Genomic DNA, 20,346 nt, shown 5'->3' on the forward strand with positions numbered 1-20,346 from the left:
CATTGCCGGGGAGGCACCTTAGGCGGCAGGTCCGCCAGCTTTGGCGTCGGCCTTAATACATTCGACGCCACACTGGGCGATCTGCGGGCGGGAAGGCGATGAAATGACGATGGAGACAACACAACACCCAGTCCCTGAGAGGAGAACAACGCCCGACCCAGCCGAGAATCGAACCTGGGCCCCTGAGGATGGTAGTCCGTCACGCTTACCACTCAGCTATCGAGGCGGACGCAGATTTCAGTCCCGGGACATCAACAAGTGTCGGCGTGTGAGCCATTCAACGAAATTTCATCTATATTGGCTTTCGGAGCCGAAGGCCAACTCATGTACCCTTGATGACCGCACGGTACAGAGCTTTACGGTTCGCCTGGGCCTGTCTACACCGACAGTGGACTGTTGATTACTGGAAACATGTTGCATGGTCGGGCGAGTCTCGTTTCGAATTGTATCGAGCGTATGGTCGTGTTCGGGTATGGAGACAAACTCATGAATCAATGCCAGAATGAGATTTTCACTCTGCAGCGGAGTGTGCGCTGATATGAAACTTCCTGGCAGATTAAAACTGTGTGCCCGACCGAGATTCCAACTCGGGACCTTTGCCTTTCGCGGGCATGTGCTCTACCAACTGAGCTACCGAATCACGACTCACGCCCTTTCGCAGGAGAGCTTCTGTTAAGTTTGGAAGGTAGGAGACGAGGTACTGGCAGAAGTAAAGCTGTGAGTACCGGGCGTGAGTCGTGCTTCGGTAGCTCAGTTGGTAGAGCACTTGCCCGCGAAAGGCAAAGGTCCCGAGTTCGAATCTCGGTCGGGCACACAGTTTTAATCTGCCAGGAAGTTTCATGAATCAATGAACCGTGCATGTCAGCAGGGGATTGTTCAAGCTGGTAGAGTCTATGTAATGGTGTAGGGCGTATACAGCAGGAGTGATATGGGACCCCTGATACGTCTAGATACGACTGTGACAGGTGACACGTACGTAAGCATTGTGTCCGAACACCTGAATCCATTCATGTTGATTGTGGATTCCGACGGACTTGGGCAATTCCAGCAGCACGGTGCGTCACCTCACAGGCCCAGAATTGCTACAGAGTGGCTCCAGAAACGCTCTCCTTGGTTTAAACACTCCCGCTGGACACCAGGCATGATCATTATTAAGAATATTTGGGATGCCTAGCAACGCGCTGTTCAGAAGAGTTTTCCACCCCCTCGTACTCTTACTGATTTATGGACAGTCCTCCAGGATTTATGGTTGGTCCGAGCACGGGGCTCGCCACCCGAACCACACCCCACTGTTAAGCACTAATGAAGGACTGCGTCCCTTACTTCGATTGCACGTAATTAATTAAGGTCAATCCAACACATTTATTTCAAATAACATAAATGAAGTTACATTTGCATCTGTCTGACATTAAACAGGAATTTAAAAAAAAAGACAATTCCAATATCTGCTGATTTAGTGCGTGAAGCGTGAGTTATGCCAATAACCAGATAAACTAAACCAATTCTCCGTAATTCAAAAGAAAGAGACAAACGAAATTGAAGCAATACACCCCACTGACAAATATCCAAAAACCCTTACAATACTACTCAAAAGAATACACTGAAGTCGGGAGCAGTCATTCACCCGACAGAACACTTCAAAATGAGTTCAATAACACAGCTGCGTGCCCCAGAAAACTGCAAGACATTAAATACACTTCATTTGACGAATAACAAATACTCCTTAACATTACGCCACTCCTGTTTGAACTGCAGTGTCCCAAAGAAACAGGCGCTTATTCTGAAAGAACAATTTTTTTTATATGTTTAAATTACAGCATTAAGGAATTCCAAAGGATGTACAATCGAACCCCCCCTCCCCCCCTTTCAGTTGAGGCACAAATCTTTCCCCTTTCTAGGCGGAAGCTCAGCCAGAAATACAGAATGCCAAAAAAACATAGTTTTGCTGTGAAATGTTACAGGACACCCGGAAGCAGTTCCAGACAAGGGGTCGGCACCCACAAATAACACAGGCTAAGAGTCAGGCTGGGCGCACATCCTACGAGAACCCCCTTGTTCACACTATGCTCACCACAAACTGTAGACATTCCGGCCGAACATCCACTTAAGGTGGCTGCCAGAAGGACGAAGCAACCCACAGGCCCACGCCTTCCTTCTCACACAGTCACCTCAATTTGTACAAACATCTAGGCCAACACCAACTCCGGACTCCCCTCTCACTGCGAGGCTTGGCACAGTTTATATCAAATGTCTTCCAGGCAACCAGTAACCGCCGCAGGAGTTTCACGATTAGCAAACAGGCGCAACAGACATCACACGTGTGCTTACGCCCTAGCCACAACTCCGCCAGTCTCACCGGCCGCCCCAAACCGACTCCTCTCGCCGTCCCGCGAGCCCCAGCCGAAAACACAAAGATGCTCATGCCCGGGGAGGCGCCAAATATAATAAGCCGATCGCTGATGATCGACCAGCGTTCTGGTTCAATGGTGTCAGTTCCCTGGAGCACTCCTCCAGACGTTAGCCGAGTCGATGCCACATCGTGTTGCGGCGCTTCTGCATACTCGCGAGGGCCCAACACGATATTAAGCAGGTGCACCAATTTCTTTTGGTTTTCATTGTAGTACACTCTGCCTTTCTGTGGTGAATCACTATGTAGTGCAACAATCAAGTTCATTCAGAGGAGACCGAGGAAATGAAAGAACGCGGGATTTGTATCAACTATCATACAATGAGAAGATAGTTCACAAGAAATTGTGACGAAAACAATTGTACGTAATGACATACAATACCTAAAGAAACGATTAATCAATACTTTCTCTTATGTGCCTCGACAATACTGAAGTTTACAGTACAAAATAGTGACCGCACATTATTTTTCGTGCGCTACTATCAGACCACACTACTGTTATTCCTTAATAACGTATTCAGTGCACCAGTGGCGTCAACAGATTTTTTTTTTCGAAACTAATGAGTGCTGTGCAATGAAGATACTGTTTAATAACGAAGATGTCACAGTGCTATGGTGGCTTTCAAACCCGCCTGACGAGCCAAATAATATTTTTCGTACTGAACCACTCGCCGTTTGCAAGTGGAAAATATCGTTCTCGTATATATTGTTGGACTTCATGACCTGCATCTCCGCGCTGTTTACGTCTTCCCCGCGGCGTATAAAAACCGCGTGAAATATTGCGCTACAAGGGGAACCGCCTCCTCACAACACCTTCAATATCGCCGCGGTGGGCCAACGACAAAGCGCCGCGGCGCGCCCTCGGCCCCGGCGCGGTGTGTGGAGCGGAGAGGCTGCGTCGGCAGGTTCGCGGCTGGTGGCTTGTGCGCGTGCGCGCCGCCCGGCGCGGCTAGTTTACTGTGCTCCGACGCCGCTATTGGCAAAATATTTTCCCGCCGACGTATGCGCCTGGCGCCGCCGAGGCAGCCCTCTCGCCAGATCGGCCTCGCTTTTCACGCCCAACGAGAGTGCCCCGGCCAATATTTATTTCACTTTCTTACTATTATTATTCGCCTCATCCATATACTCGCTCCCTCGTTCCTCTGCTTCTCCTGCGCCGCGCCATGCCCACGCCCCGCTCGCCGCAAACACGCGCACTAGCTCCCAGCCTGCTCCACCCTATATATATATATGTGTTTTTTTCCCTCCCTTAGCAGTGCCTTCGTATACCGAAGCGCCGTAATGTTGGATGGAATGCACGTCATCCGTAGTGGCCTGCAGACTACGCGGGAAGGTATTTGGCAAGAGAGATTGCCCTGTCTTGGGAACGTACTGCTGTGCCAGATGTCGTGAACAAAGTGCTTTTCCTTCGCTCATTTAAAGTACGGACATTTTTGGAATAAGCCCTCGGCAATTCAAAAACAGATATTTTAGGAAGCAATAAACTGTCTAAGATACGGCGATAAAGTCAAAGCTGTTTATGTGCTGAAAAAAAAGTACCAGACAGCCCATGTTCTCACGCCCTGTTCCTTAACTGAAGTGATGACTGGGTGTTGTGTGATGTTCTTAGGTTAGTTAGGTTTCAGTAGCTCTAAGTTCTAGGGGACTGATGACCATAGATGTTAAGTCCCATAGTGCTCAGAGCCATTTGAACCATTTGAACCTTAACTGAATGCGTAGTTTTTATGAGTTGATTTATCTTTGTTAAAATTGTGATCTGTTTCTCATTTTATATCAGCAAAAAGAATACTGTAAAGGTTCACTGAACGTAATCACCACACACGTTTCCATAAAGTGAGGTTCAGCAGCCGCAAAGTACTTTATAAAATGCATTTTAACCGTCAGCTGTTTATTTGTCCCCTTAATGTTCTACCAGTTTCGGCTATTAACCATACTCCGGGATATAGGGCTCAAGAGATTAGTTAAAAGCGTCATTTGAAGCTGAACAGAATCGAAATTAACTTCTGAAATTGTACAACTGTCTGACATAATTTGTCTTAGAATATTAACAGTCATATCTCATTCAAATAGGCAGACATCACAAGAAAAACCAGACGAACAATTACTGGAAGAATCCCTCAGCAGTGAAGTTATATCCTTGATTTCCAGGAGACAAGTAAACGGACGACTGTTAAAATGCGTATTATAAATCACCACACGCTTTACTCATTTCATCCATTTGCTGATTTCTGCATTATTTGGCTTGTTGCGAGAAGCAGGGGACTTAAACTCTTTAATAAAGAAGGATACAGGCATACACGACCTTTTAACCTCACATTGTCTGCTCTGTTTGAAAAACCACTTAAAAGTTTCATCTGACTGAGTAATTGGATGAAAGTTAAGTCTGCAGGCCTCACATAATTGTTGAATATTGTAGTTACAAGTGCCAAAATTTTGCCAGACTTATGTTTTATTACAACTGAAGTTTCATTCACTCAGATTTCAGGCAAATATTTTAAACGGTTTTATTTCTTCATTGTTACTTCGCTTTCCCACGTTGGTGGAGTCCGTTTGGCAGTGGTGAGAACCGCTCTGCAGTTAAGTGTTTTGGAAGTCTAACGTAAGTTTGAAAGCAGGTGAAATGAACTTAGTTCTTAGAAAGCTACTTTCGTGAAATATTTTACAGTCGTAAATGGGACGTTACCGAATACTTAAAGCGTGTTCACAGTTAATCATGTTGATGCTTCTAAGGTGATACTCTTGCTGCATGTAATTAATCATGTTTGTAGTAACCACAACCAACAGCGCGAACGCCTTGGGCTGCGGATCGGAGCCGCCAGGCGGGGAAGCCGGAGCACGCACCGCCGGGTAAACACAGGACGAGTCGGACGACAGACCAACGACAACCGACCACGACCGACTATGAGGGACACAACAAGGAAGAGATAAACAACGGAGGCTTGTGGAAACCACAACACCAAACACCAAACGTAAATCCACTCAGAACCAGAGCCAGGCAAATGTCAACAACGAGCAACGATCAGAACGCAGTACCGCCGAGATAGATACGAAATCCAGAGCGAGTACCAGACTGGCTGGACTAGGGCAGAGCGGGTCCCCATATACGAAACCGGAGGGAGCGGATATTGGCCGCTGTTTGCACGTGGCTTAGCGGTGGCGCCCTCGCTGCGCGAGAGCCGCTGCGCGGAATAGCCGCCGCGGAGGCGGAGCCCTCTATGGGCTGACCACGTCCATTTGTTCTGCCGCGTGTTCGACTTCCGCGGCGGAAGGTACTAGATCCCTCCCCCTCGAAATCGGTGCTTAGGGGCGGAAATGCCCCGGACGATGCCGAGGCGGGCGGAACGAGGTTGTGGGACGTCTGGAGGGACCACTGGGGGAGGGGAGGGCAGACTGTCTGCGGCATCCATTAAGGTGTCACCAGAGGGCAGGGGGTCAGTGGGCGTCTCTATACACCGGCAAGGCAGAAGGGGTGTCTGCAGAGCCGGCAAGGAGATGGAGGTTGAAGAGAAGGGCTCCACCTCGAGGGACGTGTCCGCACCAGGAAGAAGGGAAGGCGGTGGGGGAGGAATCAAGGCAGGGGCCCGAGGGCGGAGTTGGTAATGGTGGCGACGCTCGACCCCTCTGTGTGTCTGTACGGTCGTCACTCGCCGCCCATGAGCCGCTGTCACCGTAGCGGGCGTCCTTGCAGGTGTGCTGCCATAGGAGAGGGCCCACACGCCCATGTCCGGGGCGTAGCGCCGGGAGGGGCGAGAGTAGGGCCCAGAAGGGGACGGTGTCAGCGGGTGGAGGAGGGTCCGAGGTTGTCGTCCGTGAAGGAGCTCCGCAGGACTATTACCGGCCACCGGTGTAGTGCGGTAGGTGCTTAGATGCAAGGTGAGGGCCGAGGTGGTGGCCGACGGCTCTACTGATTTCATCAGCTGCTGTTTGAAAGTGCGGACCAGGCATTCCGCCGGGACATTGGATGAAGGATGGAATGGGGGACAGCGAATGTGTTTGATACCGTTAGCGGAGCAGAAGGTCTGGAACGAGGACCCCGTGAATTGGGGCCCGTTCTGGAACGAGGACCCCGTGAATTGGGGCCCGTTATTTGTAACCAACGTCTGAGGAAGGCCTTCAATGGCCAACACCTGGGACACGGCGGTGAGGGTGGCGTCAGTGGTGGTGGACACCATGCGAACCACATATGAGTATTTGGAATAGGCATCAACGATGAGGAGCCACATGGAGCCTAAGAAGGGGCCTGCAAAATCGAGATGGATCCTGTCCCCGGGTTGGCTGGGTTTTGGCCAGGGCGCGAAAGATTGTGAAGGACTAGCCTGACGACGCACACACACTGTGCAACCACGGACCAGGTGCTCAATGTCTCCATCGATCCCTGGCCAATAGACATGTCATCGAGCCAACGCCTTCATGCGAGACATCCCCCAGTGTCAGCGGTGTAATAAGTGCAGGACACGGTGGCGTAAGTCCGGAGGGATAATCACCCGATGGGCGTCCGAGGCCGTGGACAACAGGAGGACGTCCTCCATCACCGAAAGTCTGTGTGAGACGTGACGCCACGGGCTGAAGCCAGTTTTCAAACGTCGGGTAAGGTAGGGAGGCCAACCATGGGTCACATAGCGGAGGACTTGCCGCAGAATGGGGTCCCTGCGCGTGGAAGCGGGCAGAGTCGATGTGGAAGCACAGGACTTCCTGCTGGTCGAACGCTGGATCGGGTCCTGCTGGGAGACGTGACAAGGCATCTGCATTAGTGTGTTGACTGGTGGGCTTATAGCGGATGGTGTAAGTGTAATTACGCAAGAACAACGCCCAGCGCTGAAGACGCTGAGCCGTCCATTCTGGGAGGTGCGAATGGGGCCCGAAAAGCGACACTAAGGGCCTGTGATACGTGAGGAGGGTGAACTGCGCCCCAAACAGGTAAATGTGAAATTTCTGAACTGCAAAAATAATGGCAAGAGCCTCCTTTTCGATCTGAGAGTAATTCCTTTGCGCAGGAGTTAACGTCTTGGATGCATATGACACAGGTTGATCCGACCCATCCCCATTCCTGTGTGCCAGGACTGCCCCAATCGCGTACGCTGAGGCATCGGCCGCCACCACCAAGGGACGATCCGGAGAGGAAGGCGTCAGGCAAGGGGCAGATTTCAGCATCGTTATCAGGCGGGTGAAAGTCTGATCGCAGGCAGAAGTCCACGTGTAAGGTACCCCTTTGCGACGCAAGCGATTTAGGGGATGTCCATCGTGGGCGGCTTGGGGCAAGAACTTTAAGTAATGATTGACTTTCCCCAAAAATACCTGGAGTTCGTATAAGTTTTGTGGACGGGGAAGGGCATCGATGGCTGCGACATTGCGGTCCGAAGGGCGAATGCCATCTTTACTGAGCCAATATCCCAAGTATTCCATTTCCGGTTGAAAAAAAAAACTGCACTTCTCCAGTCGACAACGTAAACCCACCGCCTGTAGGGCGTGAAATAAGGTAGTGAGGTTGCCCGGATGTTCCTGGCGCGTGCGCCCTGTGACTAAGATATCATCGAGGTAATTGACACAAGCCGGTATTGGTTGCGTAAGTTGCTCGAGATACCGCTGGAAAATCGCAGGGGCAGAGGAAATGCCAAACGGAAGACGCTTGTATTTATGGAGACCGAAAGGCGTATTGGTGACGACGATGGCCTGCAACTCCTCATTCAACGGCAATTGGTGATAGGCTTCTGCCAGATCAATCTTAGAAAAGTATTCGCCACCTGCCAGTTTAGCGAGAAGGTCTTCCTGTTGAGGAATGGGATAAGTTTCGACCAAAGACTGAGGGTTGACCGTAGCCCCAAAATCCCCACAAAGACGAGGCGATCCATTGGGTTTCTTGATGACCACTAAGGGCGTTGCCCAGGCACTGGATTCCACTTGCTCGATAACCCCCGCAGCCGGGAGCCGATCGAGTTCCTACTTGACGGCCGCACTCAAAGCTACCGGAATAGGCTGGGACTGACAAAAGCGAGGCCGTGCGTTCGGCAGTAAAGTGATGTGTGCCTGGAAATCAGAAGCGCAGCCCAGGTCTGCCGAAAACAGGGAGGAAAAGGACGCGCACAGATCGTCTAGGTCCTGAAATGGAACCGTAGTTGAAACGAACTGCACTTCGTCTTGAATGGAAAAGCCAAACCGTGTAAACGCATCTAGTCCGAAAATGTCCGAAGCTGACGGGTGGTCCACCACAAATAGGGAACGTTTTTGTAGATGGCCATAACAGAAAACTGCCCACGGAGAGGGATGGAACCGTCGCCGTAGCCGACCAACCTCCGAGAGGGTGAGGACAATTCTGGATACCCGAGACGTGCATACGTCGTCAGATTGACCAAAGAAACTGTGGCCTCCGTATCGACCTGGAAACGGACGTCCTCGTTAAAGATGCGTGGGATGAGGAATAACTTTTGAGCCAATGTGTCGGTCCGAGGGGTGACTGCGTGCAAAGCATGGACGGCCTCCTGTTGGCCCGCAGGGGCGGGACGGGGGCTGGTCGAGCGGCTACGACAGACAGATCTAAGGTGGCCCTCTTTCTCACAGAGCGAACAGGTCTTCCAGCGATGGGGACAGTCAGCTCGAGTGGGGGCACGACGGGAGGGGGCCACGCGGCCGACGTCGAGGGGTGACCGGCGGTTCGGACGCCATAGAGACGTCAGACAGCAAGGAATCGCGACGGCGGTGCCCTCTAGAGACTGCGCCCCGTCGACGGCGATAAGGAGTGAAGCGGGAAGTGGACTGCCACCTGGGGCCGCACCATGAGACGTTCGTTCGCCGCTTGAGCAATATCGAAGGAATGGGCAATACGCAGAACGTCTTCCAACGAGGGGTTGTCCAACCTTAGTGCCACAGTGCGGACCTCTGGATCGGGCGCCAGTTGAACGTCCATATCCCGAATTAACGAATCTGCATATGACGCCTTGCACTGCTGATTGGTGCACGTGAAGTTGAATTTGCGGCTAAGGCCTTGCAAATCCGTCACCCAGGAACGGTAGGACTGACCCGGCTGCTTGTGGTATTGATCGAATTCCAAGCGAGACGCAACCACGTGGTATCGCTGGGAATAATAGTTAGTGAGCAACACACAGATCTCGTGAAAGGAGAGAGCCACGGGGTCGGCCCACGGTGCCAACTTGCAGACCATGAAAAACGTGTCCGGTGAGGCCCAAGGCAAGAACAACGACCGCTGCAGAGAGTCATCCGACACCTGAAAGGCCGTGAAATGTTGCTTCAGACGATGCAGGTACGTTTCCCAATCCTCTTTTGCGTCGTTGAACGGTGGGAACGACAGGCGGACGTGGGAACGTATCTGAAAGCGGGGCACCTGGGGAAAGAGGTGAGATGGAATCCCGCTTATTGACCCTGTCCGAGAGCAACTGTAGTGAGGTCTGTAAGACCTATAACTGCTGCTGGTGCTGTCGCATGAGCTGCTACTGTTGCTCTAAGAGAGTGAGAAATTTCTCTTCCATACTCCTATGTTACGTTTACCTCGTCGCCAAATGTGGTAACCACAACCAACAGCGCGAACGCCTTGGGCTGCGGATCGGAGCCGCCATGCGGGGAAGCCGCCGGCGGTGGAGCACGCACCACCGGCTAAACACAGGACGAGTCGGAAGGCAGACCAACGACAACTGACAACAACCGACCACGACCGACTATGAGCGACAAAACAAGGAAGAGATAAACAACGGAGGCTTGTGGAAACCACAACACCAAACGTAAATCCACTCGGAACCAGAGCCAAGCAAATGTCAACAACGAGCAACGATCAGAACGCAGTACCGCCGAGATAGATACGAAATCCAGAGCGAGTACCAGACTGGCTGGACTAGGGCAGAGCGGGTCCCTGTATACGAAACTGGAGGGAGCGGCTATTGGCCGCTGTCTGCACGTGGCTTAGCAGAATATCCGCCGCGGAGGCGGAGCCCTCTCTGCGCTGACCACGTCCATTTGTTCTGCCGCGTGTTCGACTTCCGCGGCATAAGGTACTGGAATGTTCATGTGGCAGGTGATGTGGAGGGAATGGGAACGGGACCCTGTTTAACTTCAGAAAGGAGTTCGCAGTTATTCAGTGAGGAGCACAGATGGGAAAGAGAAAGAAGGGTGGGGGGAGGTAGTGTGGTGTTGTGTATAAGAGGAATCCACTTAACTGCAGAAAGCAGCCATTACATAGTGAGCAGTATAAATGAAGGTCAAAGAGGGATAGAGTTCTGGTGGAGTGATGTTGCTCGTGGCTGGAACTAAATGTATATCTCAGGACGCGTTCCATTGTAGGTGCATGGCGTGCTGGTTCAAGATCTGGTCAAAAAGTATTGATAAGACAGTACGGTGCTTGGAAGGGAAGATACTGCTTTAGAGGTGCAGCACGGTACCTGGATTGGTGGTTAGTGATGAGGATACTGGATGCTAGCTCTAAGCTAGCAGTGGCCTGGGGTAGATTGCCAAGAATCCAAGTTCACAGCCGTCAAATACCTGTGATCTGAAAAGCTCCGTATGGAGGGGATGCAGTTGCGAATGTGACGGGCAAATATTGTTCCAAAATCCTTGAAAAAGCAAGAGAAAGCACAAATGTTTCAGCATGAAGTTGGCACGAGGCCAAAGCAATGTCCTGATGATTGGTGAGTCATACGCATAAAGAAATATTTCTGAAGCGACAGAATAGTTTTGGCTAAATAAAATATTTTTAGAAAACGCAACAGTTCTCTCTGTGGATGGCGAGATGGTGTAACAGTCTCTGAGCAGAAAGGACAGAATATCGCTGTTATTCTCTGGGGGCTTGCAACAATAAAAGTAGCATCACCAGTTCTTATATATGTTTTCATTTCACTAATATCTGATTTTTTTCGTAACTTGTTATTACGAGTATTAGCCGTGCACAGATGGATAAAAATATATAGAAGGTAGTGAGGAATTACAACAGGCGCTGTACGCTTATGATATCTAACGGTAACAGTGCTGCCGCCAGAATTAGTTTTGAAATTTACTGTTTGAAATATGAGTTGCGGATTGTTATATGAATTTTGTAAAACTGCTTCCATCATAGTAATTGTCATGGAAATTACGTAAAAACAATTGTACAGAGTCGTGACTTTAGTTTTAAGACACAATCCGTCCCCTAGGAAGGGCTTTGGCGGCAGATTTACCGCCCTTTAGCTCACTGGAAAGACAGTCACGAGTTACGTGAGTAGTGGTGAACACGTATATACGTTGTGGTGGACAAAATCGAGTGTACTTGTAATAAAAGCGTTGAATGGATGAGATAAAGTTGCTACCATTAATTCTGCTGTGTTTTCAGTAGCTCTTATCAAAGAAAGAAAAGGTGGCTATATGGCCTTGTGTATAGTTTGAAGTGGTCGTATGCTGGCTTACAGCATGGATTACGTTGCAGCAAGATCTATTGTGCTAGCCAAATATGACGACAGGGAGTACTACGACATCTAATCATCTACAGTTAAAAGCTGCAAATTCGTCGTAGTGTAGCAACTCTCGTTAGAGGCAATAGCAGTGCTCACCACCTGTGAAAAGACTAAAGTATATTTTTTTATTGGTGCAGTTCACTGCATCAGTGCATAATAGTTTTCATTCTAGGACGCCAGACTGTAAAAGTCGTGATCTTCTTTCACTTTTTGTAAAGATATGTGAGCTTGTGATAAATATAACGTATTCTAAATTTCTGTTACTGGCATCGTTGAATAAAACGTCGTAGTGTTACCAAAGTATTATACCACCTATGATATTATAAGTAGTACTACAAACTGAAAGCAATGTTGCAGAAGAAGACACCAAAAGGTACTGTGTAATTCTTCTTACCTACATCAGAAAATTACTACTTCAGTGTACAAGATTTCATAAATTTATTTGCTTGCGGTGAAATTAGCTTCCCGTATGAAAGTGGAACCACATCACTGCAGACTTGTTTCAGATAAAGTGTGATACTTTTTATAAAAATTACGAAGCACAGGGTAATCAGATATTGTAGAGAAATCCGAAAATAATGACTACTAGGTACACTACTAATAAAAGCATCAATACATCTTCAATGCTTAACAGGTTATGTTCACTCATTATTTCACAGTACAGTTAATTAGAACATGTTTACAATAGAGATGTTTTGTGAAAATGAGAGCATTCTTTTCCCCGCGGTACTGATGAACCTGTAGTTTAGCCCCTTTATACGCAAAACCAACCTTTTTACCGCTAATTAACTCAGTATACGTGTATGGAGTCCATGTTAATCATTTGCAGTGTAACATCGTCATCTCAAAGTGCTGCTCATTAATATTCGTGTCCTCCTATTCAGTGCTTTTAATAATGTTAGTTTGTCGGTTCCTTTAGTTAAAATTGTAATTGTGTGTTAACATACTATCTTTGCATCAGTAAGAGAATGTTAATTACTTATTACATGCAAGTGTCCGCCCACAAAAATTGACACGACAGGCTTTAAACACGCTACCGGCGGCCAACTAACAGCTGTGACGTATACAAAGTTGCTTTCTCACACTCCTCCAATTCACTATGTAACTGCGAAATAGCCACAGAAAACGAAATAATATCGCATAGCGATATGTGACAGTATCGGCACAGTCTTTAATATTAAACGTTATCACTAAGGGATCTTTAAATCGCTAGCATGGTACACAGCTCTCGCATTCTAGAGAGGTCACCTCTTCTGCAGCATAGTAAAAGTGTATCTCTACGGTGTAGTTCGAATGTGGGCGTCCGATAACGAGTCAGGTAACTGGATAGTTGATGTTTCAGTTCGCTTGGCCATTGTAGAGGCAGTCTTTCGCCGATATTGGGTCCGGTTGTAAGCTGCTTCTTCGCATGGAAGCCACTTGCGGATAACAAGGTTCTCTTTCATTAGCTCAGAAGCTTCTGTTTTGTGTTTTATTGAAATGGGCACTTCTAAGCTATCAAAAGTAGGAATTTATCTTGAGAGCGTTGCTTAGTAGCGTGCTTTGGTGTAATATGGCATTAAAGGATTTTTTAGCTCTCATGACGTATCATTTTTTGACAAATCGTAGATATATTGTTCCATTCGATGCTTTGTTCATTGAACAAATATGTATATCGGTCTCCCACTAAGTCGTCCATGTACACTCCTGGAAATTGAAATAAGAACACGGTGAATTCATTGTCCCAGGAAGGGGAAACTTTATTGACACATTCCTGGGGTCAGATACATCACATGATCACACTGACAGAACCACAGGCACATAGACACAGGCAACAGAGCATGCACAATGTCGGCACTAGTACAGTGTATATCCACCTTTCGCAGCAATGCAGGCTGCTATTCTCCCATGGAGACGATCGTAGAGATGCTGGATGTAGTCCTGTGGAACGGCTTGCCATGCCATTTCCCCCTGGCGCCTCAGTTGGACCAGCGTTCGTGCTGGACGTGCAGACCGCGTGAGACGACGCTTCATCCAGTCCCAAACATGCTCAATGGGGGACAGATCCGGAGATCTTGCTGGCAGGGATAGTTGACTTACACCTTCTAGAGCACGTTGGGTGGCACAGGATACATGCGGACGTGCATTGTCCTGTTGGAACAACAAGTTCCCTTGCCGGTCTAGGAATGGTAGAACGATGGGTTCGATGACGGTTTGGATGTACCGTGCACTATTCAGTGTCCCCTCGACGATCACCAGTGGTGTACGGCCAGCGTAGGAGATCGCTCCCCACACCATGATGCCGGGTGTTGGCCCTGTGTGCATCGGTCGTATGCAGTCCTGATTGTGGCGCTCACCTGCACGGTGCCAAACACGCATACGACCATCATTGGCACCAAGGCAGAAGCGACTCTCATCGCTGAAGACGACACGTCTCCATTCGTCCCTCCATTCACGCCTGTCGCGACACCACTGGAGGCGGGCTGCACGATGTTGGGGCGTGAGCGGAAGACGGCCTAACGGTGCGCGGGACCGTAGCCCAGCTTCATGGAGACGGTTGCGAATGGTCCTCGCCGATACCCCAGGAGCAACAGTGTCCCTAATTTGCTGGGAAGTGGCGGTGCGGTCCCCTACGGCACTGCGTAGGATCCTACGGTCTTGGCGTGCATCCGTGCGTCGCTGTGGTCCGGTCCCGGGTCGACGGGCACGTGCACCTTCCGCCGACCACTGGCGACAACATCGATGTACTGTGGAGACCTCACGCCCCACGTGTTGAGCAATTCGGCGGTACGTCCACCCGGCCTCCCGCATGCCCACTATACGCCCTCGCTCAAAGTCCGTCAACTGCACATACGGTTCACGTCCACGCTGTCGCGGCATGCTATCAGTGTTAAAGACTGCGATGGAGCTCCGTATGCCACGGCAAACTGGCTGACACTGACGGCGGCGGTGCACAAATGCTGCGCAGCTAGCGCCATTCGACGGCCAACACCGCGGTTCCTGGTGTGTCCGCTGTGCCGTGCGTGTGATCATTGCTTGTACAGCCCTCTCGCAGTGTCCGGAGCAAGTATGGTGGGTCTGACACACCGGTGTCAATGTGTTCTTTTTTCCATTTCCAGGAGTGTATATATGTAACCGATCACGTTACTTTCACACTTACTGAATAATGTCGCGAACATTTGAGTATATATCTAGTTATTTTGCTCTGCTTTTGATGACCCTTGGTACTATCATCGCAGGTGTTCCTTTTTGAAGCGGTAAGGAGCTGGGTGGGGAGTTTAAGGTAGTGGGGTTACAAAATTATGTACACTTGAACAATAGTTTACTATCAAAACAGATCAACTCTTTAGAAAATGCATAGTGTAATATTTGGAGCACTGGCGATTAGTGAACAATGCAGTTAAAGCCAAGCCACGCCAATATACCGGTACCGCTCTTGATGCAGGAATACAAGATGAAAATTTAAAAATCGTAAGGAAAAAAAGATATAAACAAAGATACCCGGACGTTGGCAGGTCAAAAAAATTACCAAAATAATATGAAGTACTAAGCAGTACCAGGAAGACTTTCCAATTGCATTACGGCATTCCTCGTTAACAGACAACTATAAAATATCAAGAATATAAACTGGCGAAACCAGATACTACGTGTGGTGTCACCGCCAGACACCACACTTGCTAGGTGGTAGCCTTTAAATCGGCCGCGGTCCGCTAGTATACGTCGGACCCGCGTGTCGCCACTGTCAGTGATTGCAGACCGAGCGCCACCACACGGCAGGTCTAGAGAGACTTCCTAGCACTAGCCGCAGTTGTACAGTCGACTTTGCTAGCGATGGTTCACTGACAAATTACGCTCTCATTTGCCGAGACGATAGTTAGCATAGCCTTCAGCTACGTCATTTGCTACGACCTAGCAAGGCGCCATTATCAATTGCTATTTATCTTGTGATGCATGTACCGTCAGACCGATGTTCACCAATTATGGATTAAAGTTAAGTATTCCAGCAGCTATGTACCTTTTTTACTAGACCCAACTCCTTTAACTGTTCCAGACCTCACGCCAGCCTGCGTGAGCTTAAACGCGTGCCTTTCGGCTACCCGTCACAGTGGATTGGCTGTCTTGCCAGTCCACAACACTATGCTTAGCCACTGCACAAACGGCTTAATGAGCAATGATAAATCCCTACAACACTGAAGCCAAAATATGTTAAAGTACTTAAATTCTACATTCATATTTTACCAAGGAATACGAAGTGTGAGTCTCAGCAATAAGGACCAGTTTACGGCAAACACTACTGAAGCTCAAATGAATGGAATCTCACTGCCAAGAAATTTAATAGCATGTAAGACACACACAGCACGATTACGAGCGATGCTGGGTTCTGTGAAAGACAACCTAGGTCTAACAATACCGGAGTGGATAGAATTCAGTGCCAGTGTGGGAAATCATACATTGGCCAGACTGTCACACTGCTAAAGTTGGATGAATGTAGACGTCGCAACAAATTTCGTCAGCCAGAAAAGTCTGCTCTTGCTGAACACTGTATTGACAGGTTACATAGCGTGAACTACGGAAAGACAAAGGTCCTTTCACCTGCCTCCAACGTACTGGGAGTCCAACTTTAAAGGAGCTGTCGAAATGCGTATAAGTAACAACTTCAGTAAGAGGGACACAGGATTTCAACTTAGCAAGACATGCGAACCAGCATTGGCGACAATAAGTCATCGACGGCCGCAGGTGAAGAAATGCTGTGAGGTGCCACAGATGGGGAATCGAATTCAGGACACTTAAAATGGACCCTGACACACTGTTGGCGTACTCACTATGGTGCGATTTGCGGCTGCGCTTTCCAGCATCAGTCATGTGAAGACCATGGACTGATCCTCCAGAAGGGGCACTGTGGACGTCTCACAAGAAACCCCTTAAGTGTAAGATCGCCTGCTCAGTATTTAGTAAAGCTCATTTGAAATCATTGTGTTAGCAACTATGATAGGAAAAATACTAGCTGCTAATGACTCACCATGCACATCAGGAGGGCGTGTCCGGGAGATGCAGATGTCAATCTTCTATCGGAGGTATGTATTAAACTTCGCAAAATGGACATCGTCGGTATTCAAGAAATGTTCAAAAGAAACCTTTAACTTGCACCATGAACACGAAATGAAAAATGACCCGCGTCAGTGATCAGAAACGTTCGCACCATCAGTACCGAAGGCAAAATCCTTGCGAGTTACGAACCTTGCAGGACGTTCAGATAGGTATCAGCTCTTAAAGAGTGGATACATAATCATCTTGGTGTAACGGAGTGATGAGAACTGTTGGAATGTGATGGCATGCAACCGAAAGCTAAACAGTCTGTCGTGGAGCTTATCGTGTAACTGGCTACCCTTTAAGATGTAGATGCGACAGTGCGGTAATATGTTTTTATAGGCATGGAAGAAAGAAACATCGAGACGCAGAATTTGTCCAGTGGTTCCCAAGTCGTATGAACTGCAATTTCACACACTTTTCAGGAGCGGTACTAGGAGTACGGTTTTACACATAGACACATCAAGCAAAAGCAAATTATTTTGACCAGCTATTGGCCAAAATCAGAGCTCATACCATAGTTGTTCTCTCAAACAATTATTTTCCCATTATTACTTCCCGTGACGTAAATATTTCCTACTGGCCTTGCAAAATCACGAACACGAGAAAGAATCATATGGGGCAGTGCAATTTCAATGTCTCGCTACATAAAAATTATCTCTCCAGCCAGTTTACCATCCATAATTGTATACAAATGCTTTAAGGGAATAATGTTAATGGATCTTGCTGCAACTCTCTTGGTACCTCTAATTTCCAGGATGCAAATATTCTTCAAATCCTAACTGGTCGGAGCTGAAAACAAATTCCTTACTGAACGATGGGATAAGTTTGTTTATCTCATCTACAAATTCCACAGTTTTCAGTGTATTCTCAGGTTGATGCTTTGTTTGAAATTTGATTATCTTACGTCTTTCTTTTCTGTAACTTTGTTCGAAGCTATGCAACCACCCGCTACTTGCCTTGAAATCATTGTAATCTATGTAGCGCGTAATTTGATGTCCGTAACCTCGTAAGTCACTAACATGCACATCCTGTAAATTGTTTCGAACATCCTTGAAATGCGCCGACATCATATTTTGTAACAAGTGTCCATTGTCGTCCCTTGATTATCCGAAGTTTTTCCTATGCATATACGGTCACATTGCTGCGGAATTATTCGAAATCTGTTCACAATTACTTCTTTTTTTACTATTCTGCGGATTATCTTTCATGTACGTAATTACGTTTAGTACCGTCTCCTTGGACAACGATCGTTGTTTATTACGTTTCACTGGAGAGAGAATTAGTAGCTCGCTGTCCGACTAGGATAATGATCTACAGGGTTCGACGTCTCTTTCATTATCCATTACACCTTTTAAGCACATATCGTAATCAATGTACTAAATGGTTCAACTGGCTCTAAGCACTAGGGGACTTAACGTCTGAGGTCATCAGTCCCCTAGAGTAAGAACTACTTAAATCTAACTAACCTAAGGACATCACACACATCCATGCCCGAGGCAGCATTCGAACCTGCGACCGTAGCAGCAGCGCAGTTTTGGACTGAAGCGCCTAGAACCGCTCGGTCACAGCGGCCGGCCATCATCGTACTCCACATGTACATTGTCTGCACAGTCTATCGTATATGGCACCACACATTCCAGTGACTCATCTTGCAGAAACGCCTAATATTTCATCTGCCTCTTCTTTCTCACTCTTTGAAGTTCCTGGGTTTCCCGTCTATTGAAATGTCCCCTTCGGCAACCACTGTTGCAGATATAATGCAATGTTCGCTTTGTTTATCGTTGCCATTGCTCTGCTTTGTATCAAGACCACAAGCGCAGGGGTACTGTTGCGAGTTGTCGATGAAGCTGTTCACCTACGATCCCTAGCCTCATGCTGCGCTGACCAATGGATATGTTCAGTCCCGCCCCCTGTTACCAGTAACAGCCAATATGTGGTCTGAAGGCAGACAATATGTGAGGTGTCGAATGCCGTGAACACTATTGGCCTTTTGCGACCTCGCATTCAAGGGGTTCCTTGAAATTCTCTATGTTCCATCTGTGATGACATCATAGCCTCACCACTCGGCGTTTGCGCTCTTGCAGAGAGCCGCCTCATATATTGACGAGCAGCTGCAGCAGTATTTCAGTAAGCACCTGAAGACGACGAGCAGCTGTCTCGTTGAAACACTGTGCTGCTTTCACAACGTTGTCCCATGCAACGCCCGCGAACACTGATGCAATTATTACGTCGGAAAAGTTTCAAACAGCACAAGTATTTTACAGTTGTCTTTATAGAAGCATTTGATAGAAAGTGTGGGCTTCCAGAAACAAACAACCAAGCCACGTTACCCAGTAACATGAGGAAAAGGTAACAAAAATCAAATTTTAATTCACGTTTGCCATAAAGAGCTAATATCTGTCTAGAAAATCGACGTAACGAAGACCGGTATAAGGATAAAAACGAGCACCATTTCTCACAACAGAAAATCGGAGGAACGACCACAGATACCTGCTATATCCGAAAGCAACAAAGCTGCAGCTGGCCACACTGGGCCTGCACCAATTTTGCGTGGGAATTTAATTGAATTTATAGCAATTTCTTTGCAAGTAGTGTTCACCCACATGTGCCCTCCATTAGTTGTGTTTTAAAATAACACCAGCCAGATTACCTTTCCGTGTGATCTTACTTGCATTGAAAGTTTGATTAAGTGAATACGACCCAGGCTATAACAATTTTGTGCGAGAATTTTATTGATTTTTCTGTGATTTCTTCGTAAGTGATTTACACACACATATCACCACTATTTGCGGTGTGATAGATTTACGTAGCTCAAACGAATTACGTTAAGGCAGTTTCTTTCTATTGAGGTCTCGATTAAGTGAGTATCAGTGAAGCCACCCCGCTTCATGTAGGAATTTCATGTTTTAGTGTGCTTTCTTTGTAAGTGTTGTATTTCCATGCATTCCCATCATTTGTGTTCAGTTATCTGCTACGGATTAATCGTGATAGCTGTAATACATCATCTGAAGCTTATGAAATATAATAAATTCATGTAGTTTTGTTACTCTTCAGTTCCTCCCCTGTCTCCTCGCTCTCGCCGGGCCCCCTCCCCCCTTCCCCCTCAGTATGGCAATAACAGACATGCATCCATCCAGCCATGGATTAATTGTGTACCGCCTTTGTGTACTGCTGCTGGTTAACTGGAAGAACATTCTGTATGATTTAACGTCAACTCATAAAGAAAATTTATTCTTTTCCGAGTTGTCGCTTTGCATCTGGGTTATTAGAGGCCGTTAGTAGTGGAACAGGTAGATGATACTTGTTTTGTCAGTGTCCAACAGGTGCTTAGAGGTCACAACGTTGCTTGCTCCCTCATGGCATTACGTAGTCCTGGGTGCTCTGCCCAGTGGCACACTAATAGCTTTCGAATATTTATGACGTTGCATGCTTGTGGTACTG

At 47.9% G+C, this 20,346-nt stretch overlaps 1 non-coding gene across 1 annotated transcript; it reads left to right on the forward strand.

The window, feature by feature from the left end:
* Window positions 1-738: 738 nt before the first annotated feature.
* Window positions 739-813, forward strand: Trnas-cga (transfer RNA serine (anticodon CGA)). Its single transcript has one exon. It is a non-coding gene; the product is annotated as a tRNA-Ser (tRNA).
* The last annotated feature ends 19,533 nt before the right edge of the window (window positions 814-20,346 follow it).

This window comes from Schistocerca serialis, chromosome 8 (genome assembly GCF_023864345.2).
Source record: "Schistocerca serialis cubense isolate TAMUIC-IGC-003099 chromosome 8, iqSchSeri2.2, whole genome shotgun sequence".
NCBI classification, from domain to species: Eukaryota; Metazoa; Arthropoda; class Insecta; order Orthoptera; family Acrididae; genus Schistocerca; species Schistocerca serialis.